This window comes from Gekko japonicus, unplaced genomic scaffold (assembly GCF_001447785.1).
Source record: "Gekko japonicus isolate JY-2015 unplaced genomic scaffold, Gekko_japonicus_V1.1 scaffold1163, whole genome shotgun sequence".
NCBI classification, from domain to species: Eukaryota; Metazoa; Chordata; class Lepidosauria; order Squamata; family Gekkonidae; genus Gekko; species Gekko japonicus.
The window spans coordinates 368,233-385,311 of NW_015169207.1; the positions used below are offsets into that span (position 1 = coordinate 368,233).

Sequence of the window (17,079 nt, forward strand, 5' to 3'; positions counted from 1 at the left end):
GAGTGCATCTACTTCTCATGTGCTTAAAAAATGTGAAGGCCAAACTCTATTGTAGTCTCTTCGAAATAAGAACAAGAAAAATCAAACCTGGGCCTACACTGGATGGATAATGGCCAACATCTCTGAGCTTTCTTTCCCTGATGGACTTTGAATGGGGCCGTAATGAGTTGCCATCATTTTGCCAAGTTACAGATGTTAAGAAGAGCCACTGCTGATTTCTATTCATCAGCTTCTCCCCTCCCACCTACCCCGATCTCCTCTTTAATGAGCTGGGAGCCAATCAATAATTCATAGCTACATGAATAACCGGGGATGATAACCGCTTATTTGGAAAGATGCAATCAGGCCCCATTCTCTGTCTGTGCCTCTTATCTCCTTATCAGCGCCGTCTAACTCATGGCTAATCCAATAGACCAAAGCAGGCCCCAAACAAAAGGTTAGAAAACAAGGGAGTTAGAATGTGCGAAAGATCAGAGTCCCGCGCTTGGGTGTGTTTCTATCTTTCTCGGCATCCACAGGGGCCTTGTACGGTATCAAAATGGCAGGGATCTCATTAGAATGGAGGGCTGCTGTTAGAACATTTCCGTTCACGGAGTCAGGATGATCCATTTGTAGATGTGAATGGAGAGTGTTGTATTTCCCAGTGGGAAAGCTACTTCATTTGGGCATGAGACCTTCCCATGGAGAACATGACATTTTTTCACAAGAAGGAAAAGGATCAGGCTATAAGTATTTTTAGCGTTGATCTACAAGGTTGTGAGCTCAGACCCAGGCTTGACACCTGCCAAACCATTGTTCTTTAGTTAGCATGGTGCAATCGGACAACTGGTTGCTGGGAGATTTTTCTGGTTCACCCATGCGCAACAGCCACTGATGAATTTCAGCATCAAGCAATGACTTGTGTATATGAATTAGCTGTCATGGATCAAAATACATGGATAGAATCTTCATGACATCTTAAGGCATTTCAAGGCCAAACTACACATCGCATACAAATGTGCATGCTGGTAGCTTTATGGCCATCATTTTGCAAACCTGGGAAAACTCTTGGGGAGGAGTCACTGATCGGCCAGCAAATCAACCCGTTTATGCTAAACCAGGATGTTTCAAACATTAACCTGCATCTGCACACTAAATATTAGCCAGGGATGAAAGTATCTTCAGTTTATGACTTGTACTGTATCATGGGTCTTGAAGCAGAAGATAAGAGGTCCATCGCTTTCCTATTAGAACCCTGCAAGGACCTGGTGCAGCTTATTTTCGTTCCTGACATTAACCTTTCTACAGCTTGAGAAACAGTTTGCATCCCTAAGCATAATTACCCAGTGTTAAGTCACTCTGGATGTAGTAACTTTAAGAGAATGAGAAGGGGGGATTTAGCCCAAACAAATTAATCAAGTACCTGAAAGGGTAGTTACATACAGAGTAAAGGGCCAAAAATGTCATAAGACCTGAGAATATTGATGAGGCCTCATAGAGTATCGCCTTGTGTCTTGGTCAGGTATATACGTCCCAAATAATATTACTATTCTAAGCCTTCCTATTTTGGTCCAGAAGACACAATCAATTCAGATCCAATATACCAAAATGTTGTGCCTTACGTCAATTGATTGTAACTATAAAACTCCTTTTTTGGTCCTACATTGATTAACTTATTGTCTTATTATAGTGTCATTGAACCTATTATGTACAAATATTGCTTGACCATTAAAGAAGGCCACTTTAGCCAAAACGCGTCTGGTTGCAGAAGGTCCCACTTGTGTATAGTGTACACTTTTATTCTGTATTGAGGCTACAATCAGGCCCATAACTGTTTTTAACTAATTGATAATAAATATTTATTTTATTTATTTCATTAGACTTATATCCCACCCTCTCCACATTGTAAGCTCAGGGCGGGTACCAACATATATATATATATATATGCAATTAATGCAGATTTACAAATTGAAACATATTTACAATAATCAATTAAAATCCATAAAATCATCAGCCTTAATTCATCTACATGCATGTTTGAGAATATTTACGTAATAACTTTAGGGTCAGGCCGTAGAAGTAAATGAGGTGAAATTGATTCATGCAAATAACCAAAGTGGCATCTGCCATCTCCCCTAATCCTGAAGAGAAAATATGTCTAAAGGGACAATATAGACTTTTCGTTCATCTCCCTTATAAATAAAAGCCGAATGGTAGTGACACTTCTCTAGAACATTCCACACGTTCCAAAATCAGTTTGCTCTCTGATCTGTCATTCAGAGGGTCTCCCTATCCACTGGCTGCTTTGCCTGAGTCCTGCCCCCAACATTCTAAACATTTTACTAATCCTCTCCTCCCCATAGCCAGTCAGAACACAGAGGTTATTTGCATATGCAGCCTCATTGGCCTTTGCCTCGGAACACAGAGGTCGTTTGCATATGCGACTTGATTGGCTTTTGCCTCTAACATTCTAAACAGTTTGCTCTTCTGAGGTAAAATGTGTCCAATCTCCAGGTGAGGGCTGGAAATCACTCAGAATTACAACTGCTTTCCAGACAGCAGAGATCAGTTCCCCTGGAGAAAATGGTGGGCTCTGTATCCTTACATGCTGCTGAGGTGGCCCCCGTATGACAGCCAATGTGACGTAGCAGTCAGGGCTTCAGAGCACGGGAGAGGCTGCAGGTGTGTGGGGGGTGGAAAGCTGAAGAGTGAGGGGGGAATAAAGGTAGGTTGATGATTGGCTGGGCAGGAGATAGGGTTGCCAACTCCAGGTGGGAAATTCCTGGAGACGTAAGGGATGGAGCCTGGAGAGTATGAGGTTTCAGGAGGCGTGGGACCTCAGACAGGTACAAAGCCATAGACTCCACCATCCAAACCAACTATTCCCTTCTGGGGAACAATTGTTGCCAATCTCCAGGTGAGGACTGGAGATCACTCAAAATTACAACTGTTCTTTATGTAGCAGAGATCAGTTCCTCTGGAGAAAATGGTGGACTCAGTGTCATTATACCCTGCTGAGGTCGCCACAGCAAATTGACACTGTGTGTCCAAGGCCGGGGCACCCGCCCAGAGCCTCTTTCTAGAGGCCGTTGTATTTATTTCCACAGTGGGCCTTTTTCCTAGTAAGAACATAAAAGCAAACTTTGCTGGATCAGTCCAACAGCCTTTCTAGGTTAGCACTCTATTATTTATTCTAGGTGCTGACTCTCAACACAAACATTCCTAGGGAGGTGTTCAGAGAGCTACAAAAGACATTTTCAATTAACATCCAAAGAATGATCAAATCATAGAACTTGGATGATCAAGGGTGAGGGGGTGGAACCACCTTACAAAATGCTCTGCAAATTATTGGACCCTTCACCTGTTACCCAATATTTAAATTAAAAGGTTTTGATTAAACAGAAGAAGAAAGTATAGGACACTGCATCAAAGGAGGTCATATTCCTGTTAGCCATCCACCTCACACTCCAACATAGTGACCACCTAGGTATCTTCGGAAGGTCTCACAAGCTGGGCATGATGGTCAACAGCAGTTCCTAGTTATTTTGGTGCACTTCGGTGTTTAGACACACCCAAACTCTGAACATGGAGTCCCATTTAGCTATCATGCTAAATCTGTTGATAGATCTATCTTCTGTGAATGTCTAATCCCTTTTTAAGGCTGCCTGAGCTAGCGACCATCATTACATGATGTGGCTAAGAAATGGAGTGTTATTTTTGTTGACTTCCCCTTTGCTACCAGTCTCTGGGAGGGAGCTGTTATGCTTCCTCTGCCACCCACCCTGATAGTCAAACTAAGCATCAGGAAGGGGGATGGGAGAGAGTTTCTGCATTTCTGTGCCTCACTTCGGGATGGGATTGCTTTGCGGCCTCATTTCATTTGCTTCCCCGACTTAGCTTGTTCCTCCTCTCCTACCCCTCCTCTTTCCTGCGACTTGTAAAATGGGTCTAATGCTTTTGCTATGCTTAATGCAATAAAGTGTACAAAGCCTTTGGAAATCCTCTTAAGAGGAAGCTAAATATTGATTATTATTCATACGGCAATTATTGTTCCTTTCAGGGAAGAAGATTATTACTGTCATTAAAATTGCTAGCAGCATCTAAATGGTTGTATTTAAACCCTAGGGGGAAAAAATCTGTCAGTTGGATTCATTTATGTCTTTAAAAAGTGCCCGCCAGAAGGTCCCCCCTTCCGTCCAATGTGATCCTCCCTTCCTCTCAACAATCCATGCTTACAGCAGGAAATCAGCTATGGAAGCTGTCTTGTGCAGAAATATTGGGTTCCAGTTATTTTTAGCACGAATACGAAAAGGTCATTGGACATCTGAAATTCTTTGTGATCTGGAGTGAAGAGATGTACCTAAGATGTAGGTCAGGACTTGTATCTTCCTCTTGTTTATGGTGAGTAGGTAACTCTAAGCACGTGAACACGCATGAATACATGAAGGTGCCTTACAGTGAATCAGACCCTGAGTCCATCAAAGTCAGTATTGTCTACTCAGACCAGCAGCGGCTTTCCCAGGTCTCAGGCTGAGGTCTTTCCCATCACCTCCTACCTGATCCTTTTAACTGGAGATGCCGGGGATTGAACCTGGAACCTTCTGTATGTCAAGCAGATGCTCTGCCAGTGAGCCACAGCCTCTCCCCTGGATTATACATACATACAAAGCTGCCTTATACTGAATCAGACCATTGACCCATCACAGTCAGTATTGTCTACTCCGACCAGCAGTGGCTCTCCATGATCTCAGGCAGAGGGCTTTCACATCACCTACTGCCAGATGCCTTTCAGTGGAGGTGCCAAGGTTTGAACCTGGGACCTTCTGCATGGAAAGCAGATGCTATACCACTAATCCACAGATCAAGGGCCAGCCTGGAGTAGTGGTTGGTGTCAGACTACGATCTGTGGGATCCAGGTTCAGATTCCCAAGCAGCCATGGAAGCTCACTGGATGACCTTGGGCCGGTCACTTTCTCTCTCTCTCAGACCAACCTACCTCATGGGGTTGTTGTGGGAACAAAACAGAGGAGGGGAGACTGATGTACTCTGTCCTGAGCTCCTCAGAGGAAGGGTGAGATAAAAAGGTACTTAATGATGAGGAAGGAGCATCCAACCTTGACCTGGAGGGCTCAGGTTAGCCTGATCCTGTCAGATCTTGGAAGCTAAGCAAGGTCAGCCCTGGCTATTACTTGGATGGGAAGGAGGAGATTGGATTTATACCCCACCCTTCACTACCCAAAAGAGTCTCAGAGCAGCTTACCATCTCCTTTCCCTTCCCCTCCCCACAACAGGCACCCTGTGAAGTAGGTGGGGCTGAGAGAGCTCTGAGAGAACTGCCCTTGAGAGAACAGCTCTGAAAGAACTTGTTATTAACCCAAGATCACACCAGCAGCTGCATGTGGAGGAGTGAGGAATCAAACCCAGTTCTCCCAGATTAGAGTCCATGCTCCTAACCGCTACGCCAAACTGGCTCTCAGATCAATGAGGAAGTCCAGCATTTCTACTCAGAGGCAGGCAACTGCAAACTACCTGTGTTCATCTCTTGCCTTGAAAACCCTCCACAGTTTCCAGAAGTTGGATGTGACTTCTTTTAAAGGTTTTTACTGAAAATTTAACATCAGATACAGTAACAATAAACTGTCATAAACATATGAGATCATAGTAAATATAACAAGTATCAATAAATTAACATAGTAAAACATCTGTGACACAATTCTGATCAAAAAGGTCTCTGTTTTGAGCAATAAAATTTAGAACAGGGTACCAAAAATTATAATAAACAAGAGACGCAGAGAAAGGGTATTTATTTGAGGTCTGTGTCAGTATCCTTTCCATTGTGAGATAATCCCATATGTTCCTGTACCAACTCTTGAGAATTGGGGGTAAGGGAGAATTCCAGGAGACGGCAATTGCAGACTTTGCAGCAGCGCATAATATAGAAACCAAATCTTTCTTAACTTGGGGGATTTGGTGATTATCCCACAAGTTTAGCAACATTGAGTCAGGGTGTGATGGAATGGAGAGCCCTGTGATGATAGAAATTTGGTTGGATGTGACTTGATGGCATTTTCCATCATCAAGGATCGACTGACTAGGCAGAGATACTTTTGGGAAATCTCCCCCCCCCTTTTAGGCCACAAATGCTACACAGGTATTTCAGTGCTGGTGAGCTAGTTACTTTTGTTCACTTATATTCCAGGTTAATCTAGTTGCCTGTAATTAATGCAATTTAAATAGCATCTAGATATATGTCTTCTTAGCACATTTCTGGGCATACGTTGGGTGGCTAAAAGGAAAAGGAAGGGTTATTTTAGTGGAATCTTTTTTATGTTTTTATACTTTAAATTGTTTATGGTATTTTTAAAAGCGTGCATCTGTTTTTATATGATTGTTGTCTGCTCTGACCCTCTGAGGATAGAGTAGACCATAAAGCTAAAAACAAATACATCTATCACAGTAAAAAAAAGAAGAAGAAGAATCTAGGGCTATGAATGTTATAAAGCCTCCTGGCCTCACCTGCTCTGAAAATGCTCTCTCTAATGATAGACTCTCCCTCCCAGCAAGCTGTCACGATGACAATATAAGTGATGGAAGGTATATATATATTTGAAAGACAGGATGAAAGATCGCTGATGTCATCTCAGTCAAAACTCACAGCAAAGCCTCTCTTTTTGTAAGAACAAAAGGGGAGACACCTGGAGATTCTCCCATGTGGCGAGGTGGTATCTTCTCAGCTTCATGAGGCTTGTCAGATGACAATTGTCCCTGCCATTTACCTATACGGAATCAATATTGACCATTATCTTCCTTGCTTATCACTATGGAGAAGTCGGGTTCTGGGTTTAGTGTCCCACATTAGACTGTGTCTTCTATCCAGCTGGTAGCCATTTCTCACATATTGCTCAGCAGCTCGGTCATTCTATCACTCAGGCCAGTGGCCGAGCTCAACCTGTCTTTACTAAGGTCAGGAAATACTCTCTGGTCTGTTGGAGATAAGAGGCTTCTTTATGTGTCTACCCAGATTCCGGGTAGCTGGGTGATGGTATCCAGGGCTTTTTCTTTTAAATGCCAGTACTTACTGGTACCATGTACTGGCACCTTTTCGGAGGATACTCTCAATCTTCAGGGGAGAATTGGTGGAAACTGATGCAACCTTATATATGAGTACTGGCAACTTTAAAAAAAAACAAAACCCTGATGATACCCAAGTAGAAGTTCATCAATAAAAATGTTTTTAAAAGGACCTTCAGAAATTGGGCACCAGAATGGGGCACAGGTCTTAGAGAATCTCAAGTTGGGAAGAGATGCAGTAGTTGTGCCCCAGTAGAGCTGAACTGAGAGTACACTCACTGCACTGAATCCAGACCAGTGTTCCCTCTAAGCTGAGTTAGTGTGAGCTAGCTCACAGTTTTGTAGCCTCCGGCTCACACATTTTTGTCTTAGCTCAGGAAGGATGGCTCAAGAGCAAACTAATTTATACAGTAGCCAAATTGCTTGCTCACAACTTTAATGCCAGTAGCTCACAAAGTAGAATTTTTGCTCACAAGACTCCACAGCTTAGAGGGAACATTCCAGACTGACCTTTCTTCTTCAAGGTCAGGCTTTCAAAATATAAGTTCTGCATGGTGGTTGCAGAAGTCAGCTAAATAAAGTGCCGGTTGGTGTCATGGCACTACCTTCCCTCCCAAGTCATGGAATCATTCTGCAACTGTTTTTAAACTATTCGTTGCTGTAGATCTTCCGGGTTGTGTGGCCGTGGTCTTGGTACTGTAGAACCCGATCTTTCTCCAGTAGCTGTGACTGGCATCCTCAGAGGTATAACACCGAAAGATGGAGTACTCTCTGTGTCACACAGCCACACAACCCGGAAAATCTACAGCAACGAATGCACTCCGGCTGTGAAAGCCTTTAACAACATATTGTTTTTAAACTGGTTTTTTAAATACCTGGATTGGCTGTCAGCAGCCTGGGTGTGATCCTGGATGCCTCCCTGTCAGTGGAGACCCAGGTCACAAATGTAGTTAAACTGGCATTTTACCATCTACGTCACGTTAAACAGTTGGTCCCCTTCCTGTCCCCACCCCCAACTTAGCCACAGTGATCCATGTGACGGTCACCTCCAGGCTGGACTACTGTAACTCACTCTATGCAGGGTTACCCTTGAGACTGACCTGGAAATTGCAACTGGTCCAGAATGCAGCTGTGTGGGTTCTAACAGGAACATCCTTTACAGCCCATATTCAACCAGTGCTCTACCAGCTGCATTGGCTCCTGACTGTGGACTGGATCAGGTTCAAGGTTTTGGTATTGACCTTTAAAGCCCTAAACAGTCTGGGACCAGCATACCTGTGGAACCCCCTTTCCTGATATATCCCCCAAAGAGCATTACGCTCTAGTGATCAAAATCTGCTGTTGATCCCCGGCCTGAATAGCATCCAACTGTCCTCGACTAGAGCCAGGGCCTTCTTGGCCCGGGCTCCTGCCTGGTGGAACACTCTTCCGGCTGAGATTGGGCCCTGCGGGATCTAATAAAGTTCTACAAAGAGATTTGTTCTGCTGGCGTTATAGATGAGTGCAGCCTCCTCCTCTGTCTCCATTCTTCTCTCCGCTCTCCCCTTCCTCTCCCCTTTCCCTCTGAGTAGACAGCGTCTACATTATCCCCCCCCCCCGAGATCGTATGCCATCTTTTAATTGTATTGTTGCTTCGTATTTATTGTAAATTTTATTATATTTATTGTATTTATACACTTGTTTTAGGTTGTTGAATGTTTTTATTGGTTTGTTGTTACCCGCTCTGAGTCTGGCCACAGGGGAGAGCGGACTATAAGTCTAATAAATGAAATGAAATGGATCAACATTGAAATTAATAAAAAGCGCATAAGGTACTCGAAAGCTTTTAAGTCAGTCCGTGTGCCTGGAGTATGAGAAGATGGGGCTTCGGTGGCAGATAAACCACTGTTTGATTTGTTCTGCACATCTGTAATTTGAGTTGTGGAGCTAGGCTTCTGCTCTGGCTGAAGGGCCCCTTTGAGAGTCTCTTTTTTGATATTATAACTGCCTTCATCCTAAATAACAATCTAGCAATAATAGGCACAAGGGAAGGAACTAGAGGGAGAGGCAGAAGTGTGGGATCAATGAGAGGATGATAGAATGGTAGGGTTTCAACAGTCATTTATCTGTCTATCTATTGTCTACCATTTTCACTAGAACTCGAGGTGGATGACACAGAGTAAGTCAATACAATCAATAGAATGGAACATCCAGTAAACAATGCAATAGGGTTTGGATTGTAGAAATCAGGATACAGCAACAGAAGGAGCCAGGCAAACAGCTATGTAAACAGTTCCAATAGGCTGAGCCATAGAGAAGAAATAACACAGTGAGATTAGCTTTGGAACTCCCTGCCCCAGGAATTTTGTTTGGCCCCTTCATCTGGACCACATAAAGACCATATTTTCCCCAGAGGGTCTTCAGTGGAGGCTATTTCAACTCTGTATGACTTGGATGAACCATGAACTCTGCCCCAAGCTCCTTCCCCAAGGAAGAGTGTAGAGGAAAATGTAATAGATAATAATGGATACAGTTCACAGCATCTCCTCTTCTGCTAAGCATAGAACTGGGGCTAGTAAAAGATAAGGAGCTGGCATCCCTCTGCGTCTCTTTCTCCCTTCTTCCCAGCAAAGTTTAAAAGAGAGATGGGCTACCTGTTTGCATTAAGTGCTAAAACAGCTGCAATGTCATCCTATGAAGACGGTGATGTGCTGGCAAACAAAAGCAGGGCACACGAAGAACAAGCTCAGCCCCAATGACGCTGCCAGCTCTTGAGGGACTTGCCTCAGTCCCTTGGCTAGAGAACAGACCCTTTGTGCTGAGAAAATGTTCTGGCATTCTGCTCTTCAGCACATATACTGGGGATTGCCTACCCAGGTCTAGTCTAACACAACACCATGAAGACATTGCACTATGCAGTTCAAAGGCGGGGGAACACTGCATTGCTATGCATGTTCCTTCCTGTACTTCCCATTTTGCTCTGCAAATTGCTTTACTTAATTTGATCTCTTTTCTGTTTATTGAATAAAGTAAAAAATCTTCTGGGTGTGGAAAAGGGATCACTGGGGGTGTGTGGGGGGGAGGTATTTGTGAATTTTCTGCATTGTGCTGGGGATTGGACTAGATAACCCTGGAGGTCCTTTCCAGCTCTATGATTCTGTGATTCTACCTTTACTGTTTGAAGCTCATTCTTCTGAGTGGCGGTCTGAATCTGGACCTTGGTGCTCACAAGCTAGATCCCAATCCTTTCAAAGTACACAAAGTATGCATGTTCGCTTCATGCCAGCAAGGAGATGCCTTTATACATTATGGCCCTGACACATGTAGACCTATTTGGGTCATGTGCAAGGGGTGAAGGCCACCCTTTACTTGGCCCTAGCATGGGTGGGTGGTGGCAGTGGGGTGGCAGTAATTCTGGGTCCCCCTCCTGGACTTTTGCCATGGCCCCAGAATTAGTAAGGCTGCCCCGATGTCAAAGAATACCAGGTTATACTAGACATTACTGGGAGAATATCAGGGAAGACACACAAGATATAGCACTTTGGTGGCTCTTGGAACATCTAGTTCCCATCTGACACTGATGTTCCTCTCTGTAATGTGGGGTCTGTGGCTCGGTGGCAGAGAATCTGCTTGGCATGCGCAAGGTTTGATTCCCTGCATTCCCAGTTAAAAGCACCAGGGAACGAATGATGTGACGGACCTAGACCTGAGACTATGCACTGCCAGACAGAGCAGCCCATACTGACCTTGATGGACCAGTGTTCCGATTCAGAATTAGACAGCTTCATGGGTTCATGTGAGCACTGAAAACAACCACAGACTTTGGGTGATGTGAATATTTCTCATGGCTGCGGGAGTGCTTGCCCAGTGCTATGATTCCTGCATCAAATAAGTTAGGACGCCGGCGTTTTTAGACTGAGCTGCTGGCTTTTGCATTGTCAATTGAACAACAGCTCTTGCCCCTGGGCCTTCATAAAGCGAGACGTGTATATCTCAGCAGCAAAGCCCCACCCAACAGCAATGTGGTAAATAAATAAAGCGGAGGAAATGTGTTATTGCTTTCATATCTAATGTCTAAAGCCATCTCAGACAATAAAGGTTGAACACCGAAAGCCCACCTGAACCAAAATTACCCACTGTGCCCCCCCCCCTCACAGCCGTCAGTGTCGAGCATACAAATAGAAATGTGACAACAATGGAATTGCTGGATACCCTGCAGAAGTCTGGGGGGGGAATCCCAAACCACCCCCACCATTGAAATGTAACTGATATCAAGCATTGGCCTTGACGGCGTGCGCATTCCTCAGTTGCACTTCATCTTCCATCTCTTAGGTATGATTTAAACATCATGCCAATGAAAAAAGCATGCACCCCTGGGGGCTTTTCACTGGCACATTGTCCTGTGTCAGACGGGCTCCTACCCATGCACAGTAGCTGCACATGCCATGTAGCTGTTCTGGTCAGGTAGTGGCCCGGTTTAAATGAGACACTGTCCAAGGGTCCAGCCCCAGGGATGAGTCTTTTGCCTCATCAAAATCTCATTAAAATCAGTTCATGGGTGGAGTGAAGCTCTTTCTTTGCAAGGGCCAGCTCTTGTTGTGTTTGAGGAACTGTTGACGTGTTACTTTTTAGAGAAGGGCAAAAAAGAAAAGGGAGTGTATCCAACTGTCTTCCATTAGTGTATGAGTGTGAGAGGTGCCACTTTTAAGAGGGTTTCTTTTTTCCCTGAGGCAGCTTTGCGCGTCACAACGAAGCAAGGGAAGATGTAGCAAAGATGAGTGTCCTTTCTCCATACAGAAAGGAACTTGCAGGGGTGAGTCCGGTGAGCTGTTAGGTAACAAGGTTATAACTTGTGAGCCAGCATGGTGTAGAGGTTACAGTGTCAGACTAGGATCTCAGAGATCCAAGTCTGAATCCCTCGTCTTCCATAGGATCTTGTAGGGCGACGGTCACATACTCTCTGCCTATCCTACCTCACAGGGTTGTTGTGAGGATAAAATGGAGAAGGGTAAGAACAGGGACCCCAGTGGGTAGAAAGCTGGGGTATAAAGAAAGTAAATAAACTCAGAGAAAGTGTATATAGCATTGCTGTTTAATTGTCCAGTCCAGGAGGAGAGGATACATTCATAGGTTCTCCTGTCGATTCTATTCCTTGCCCCCTCTCCTACCTGATAGAGTAAGCAAGATCCCACCAATGAATGTGCAGTGTCATCACTGAGGCTGCCGTAGGGTTGCCAGGTGCTTACCGTCTGCCAGTGGGGGGCTCCATGCTGCTCCTCGGGATCGTCTATAGTCACCATAGAGTTTTTAGCCCAATGCCAGAGTGTCCCCCGCTTGACATGCCCAGCATGATGGTATCACCTCTGGGTGACATCATCGTGCAAGGCACAGTGGGGATCTCCAGGGGTGGGGTTCCCTCCACCGGCCGGTTGGCCAGCGGTGAATTGGAGCCCCCGAAATCAGGGGAACCCCTGCCCCCATCGGGGGGGATGGCAACCCTAGACTGGTGTAAGATTAGGCATCACGGGGCTGCTGCCACAGGCTTGGCAGAGCAGACCATCATGGACCACTTTCCTTTCTGGATGGTGACATGGTCATGCTGGAAGGCTCGGGCATGCCCACCTGCTTCTCTCCCTCAGCATTTTATTCAGGGCTTTTTTTGTAGAAAAAGCCCAGCAGGAACTCATGAGCATAATAGGCCACACCCAACAGCTGAAACTCATTAGCATATTAGGCCACACCCCTAACAGCACAGCTCATTAGCATATTAGGCCGCAGCCCCCTGTTGCCAGAAGTGTGGTCATCCTGCCACACCCACCTTTTGCTTCTTATTCTGTTTACCTTGTTTGTTGTCTTTTTTTTTGTAGCAGTGACTCCTTTGCATGTTAGGCCACACACCCCTACTGTAGCCAATCCTAATGAGTTTCTGCTGTTGGGTGTGGCCTATTATTCTAATGAGTTCCTGATGGGTGTGGCCAACTCAGGAGCCAGCCGGAACTCCGTTCCTGTGCGTTCCTGCCCAAAAACTGCCCTGATTTTATTCAAAAAAAGCAGGACGCCAGGTATGCCAATTTCTAGACAAGTAAAGGGGTACGCAGCTGGGCACTACAGCTGAGAGCAGCCACATTTCCTGCTACATTGTGGGGAAGGAGCACACATGGCTGTGGGTTGCTACAAGGGCAACCCTTCAAGGTGTTCCTCGCATCGGGAACTGCAGCATCTGAGTCTGTCAGAAGCTGGGTTGGATTGTTGCAGGATTGTGCCTGCCTTGGACTTAAAGGAAGGCAAGAACGGGGCCTAGGCTGCCGGAAGTCATATTCCAAAAAGGGCAAGGTGGTCCAAAGGGTCTAGGCATGTGGTGAGGGGATCAAAACGCCAATCTGGGGTCCAATGCAGTGAGCAGCCAGACCAGAGCAACTGTTGAACAGCCTCTTCCCTCATCATGCCAAGCTGCTTGGAGGCTGAGATGAAGCCAGAGAGGGTCTGAATGTCTATGATAACACTCCTAGCATCAGTGTGGTCTAGCAGGCCCAGGAGTTGGATAAACATATGGAGCAGAGGTCCATCAGTGGCTATTAGCCACAAAGTATAGATGGAACACTCTGTCTGGGGCAAGTGATGCTCTGTGTTCTTGGTTCTTGGGGGGGGAGCACAGTGGGAGGGCTTCTGGAGTTCAGGTCCCGCTGGTGGACCTCCTGATGGCACCTGGCTTTTGGCCACTGTATGACACTGTGTGGCATGGCTTCTCTTATGCTCAGGGCTGGCATCAGTATGCCCTGAGTTGGGGCCGCTGCCGGGGCCCAAGGTTTCTGCTGAGGCCCACTGCTCCCAGCACGACACTGCCCTCTCACTCACTGGCCCTCCACCTTCCCTGCTTCCTGCTGTAGGCACTGCCTGGTGCCCCTGGGGAAAGTGCTGAAGGCAGGGCAAGGACACACAAAGAGGTAAGAGGCATGCAGGTGGGAGGGAGAGAAGGAGGGCATGAGTGCCTGGTCGGAGGCAGAGAAGGGGCTGGTTGGTAGGGTTGCCAAGTCCATCTTCCACCCCCAGCGGGGGACTTTGGGGGCATTCCGGGTGGGGCATCCCCAACGTGATGACGTCACGTTGGGGATGTCTGCTGCCCCCCCCCGCCCGTGCACCGGATCTCCAGAAACTACAGTTCCCTGTAGTTAAAAGTAGCCAGCAGCCGGTGTTTCCCCTTTAAGAGCAGCTGTGTTTCCCTTTTAAGAGCAGCTGCGTTTCCCTTTTAAGAATGAAGCTGGCTTTTCCCTGCAAGCTTGCGGAGTTCGCGCTTGGGATGAAACATGGGTTGCACACACTTAAAGGTAGAGAGATGGGTGGCTGTGGGTGTTGGGGGTGGGGCTCCGGCGGCGGGTAGAACCCCCTCCCCCAAAAAAAATCGGGGGACCCATGGCAAACCGGGGGTTTTGGCAACCCTACTGGTTGGGAACTCTTTGCCCCCCCAAAATAAACCTGGAAACATTCCTACCGGGAATACATCTTTCTTTATCCTACTTCAGGTTCCTTTTTTAATGTTGCACCATTAGCACAAACACGTTCTAGAAGAGAGAAGAACAGCTGGTTTTATACTCCACCCTTCACCTGGAGTCTCAGAGCAGCTTGCAATCCCTTTCCCTTCCCCTCCCCATAAAAGACACCCTGTGAGGTAGGTGGGACTGAGAGAGCTCTGATAGAACTGCCCTTGAGAGAACAGCTCTGAAAGAACTTGTAACTGACCCAAGGTCACGCCAGCAACTGCATGTGGAGGAGTAGGGAGTCAAACCTGGTTCTCCCAGATTAGAGTCTGCACTCTTAACCACTACACCAAACTGGCTCTCTAGGCACGTCTCCACTGTTAACATGCAAAAACCACACTTATAGAAACAATGTTAGAACATCTGGCTAGAAGGAGAGCAGCAGCTTTCTGTGGCCCCACCTGCTGGCTCCAAAAAGAACTGAAGAGGTATCCTATGCAGAGATTTATTTTTTAAAAAAAAATCTGGATTCCTAGTTTACTATGGAGACCACGGTCCTGTTTTCCTCCAGAGATGAAAACTGAAATCAACACTCCAGCAGAAGCATCCTCTAGAGAACACTGTGTGTTTGTGTGTGTGTGTGTATTTGTGTGTGTATGTATATATATGTCTGAGCGGTGGCTCAGAGGCTAAGATGCTGAGCCGCAGACCAGAAGATCTGCAGTTCGGCCATTCGAGACCCTAGTGCTGCATGATGGAATGAGCTCCCGTCTCTGGCCCCAGCTCCTGCCAACCTAGCAGTTCAAAAGCAAGAAATTGCAAGTAGATAAATAGGTACAGCTTCGGTGGGAAGGTAACGGCATTCCATGTGCCTCGCCGTTTAGTCATGCTGACCACATGACCACAGAGAAGTCTTCGGACAGCACTGGCTTTTCGGCTTGGAACCAGAGATGAGCATCACACCCTAGAGTCAGATTCAACTAGCTTTCGAGCAAGGGAAGCCTTTACTTTACTGTGTTTGTGTGTGTGAGAGAGGGGGGGGGGGGAGAGAGAGAGAGAGACTGAACTGTTTGCTTTGTAACAAAGCCCACTTTGTAGTTCTGACCACCTAACCTATTCTGTCATAATAGTTTACAAAATTTCAGACATATACAACCATTAAAACTGGGAGAAAAGTTGCCCTTTCGCCTGTCCTTAACTGGTCTCCCCTAGAAATTGAACAAAGAAGTGATCCATGGCTTTATCAAAGGGTGTTCTCTAAGCGATTTTCAGTCATCTTCTATACATTTCCTCAGCTGGTTACAACTTTACCATACATAATGTGTCTGATTGTATGATCAATGCACCGCAATTGTTTAGGCTCTCTCTATTGTATAGTACTATTGACAAAATCGTTGCCGCTGCTGCTAGAAGCCAAACTTTGACTGCCTTGGCTTAGCTAATTTGTTCTGGGGATCTCTGCTTGAATTTTGGAGTGTTCCTTCACACTAAAGGCCTTTAAATGCACAACACCAATATGTGGTTCTCCCAGTGTTTTCTAAATTGGGCGGGCTGCCATTGACCACAGCAGTGAGGCTGGAGGTGAAAGCATTGAGCCCTCTACCTTTCTGTTGTTTCCCCCATTGTGATTCCTCCCCCAGAGGGTGGGAAGGTACCTCTATTTTTCCCTAATGGGCAACAAGCAACTTGTGAGGAGCAATATGGATCAGGCAAATAGCACAAGTGGAGAGTGTTGCGTGTGTCTAAAGTGCAGTCAAGTCCAGGGGTCATTTCGTAGAAAAAGAGGTACAGGAGCTCATTAGCATAACTCATTAGCATACCTTATGTGCATATGCCACACACACCCTGACATCACCGGAAGTGTGTCAGAAGCAAACACCCACCGCTCAGGCTCCACTGGACTGTTTTGGATTGCTAGCTATTGGGAGGGGGGAACGTGCAGATCTGTCCTCGCAGAGGAGGGAGAGCTCGTACCTGAATAAAAGTTGGTCTTAAAGGTGCCACTGGACTGTTTTGGACTGGGGGAAGCTCTGCAACTTACCTGGCTGCTTCTTGCTCTGACTGAGGGCTGCTGGGAGCAGGGGGTGGGGCTTGTTGCATGTGCCCGCCCCCTGGGCTCTTTACTGTCGGAGCTCCGCTCCTGTGGGCTCCTGCAGGAAATGACCCCTGGTCAAGTCACAGACAACCGATGATGACCTCTCATGGGGTTTTCAAGGCAAGAGACATTGAGAGGTGGTTTGCCATGACCCACCTCTGCAGAGCAACCCCAGACTTCCTTGGTTGTCTCCCATCCAAGTACTTACTAGGGCCAGCTCTGCTTAGCTTCTAAGTTCTATATGTACATTAAATGTTTATAAAGATGATACAAAATTACAAATAGATCTCCTTTTGTTCCAGATGGACATTTAATGTTCATATAGCATATTGTTGAAATTACAAACCTTGTTTGCACGCATTGCAGTTTCTATCATTATTGGAATTGCTACACTAACTGCAATCCCCTATCTTTTTTGCGTAGCTTCTAAATTCTGACAAGATCAGGCTAAGAAGAAGAGATTGGATTTATACCCCACCC

At 46.1% G+C, this 17,079-nt stretch overlaps 1 protein-coding gene across 1 annotated transcript in view; it reads left to right on the forward strand.

Annotated features, from left to right (window-relative positions):
- The window catches only part of KIRREL3 (kin of IRRE like 3 (Drosophila)), a 433,673-nt gene that overhangs the window by 218,296 nt on the left and 198,298 nt on the right, over positions 1 to 17,079 (forward strand). The gene's annotated exons all lie outside the window — the stretch shown is intronic.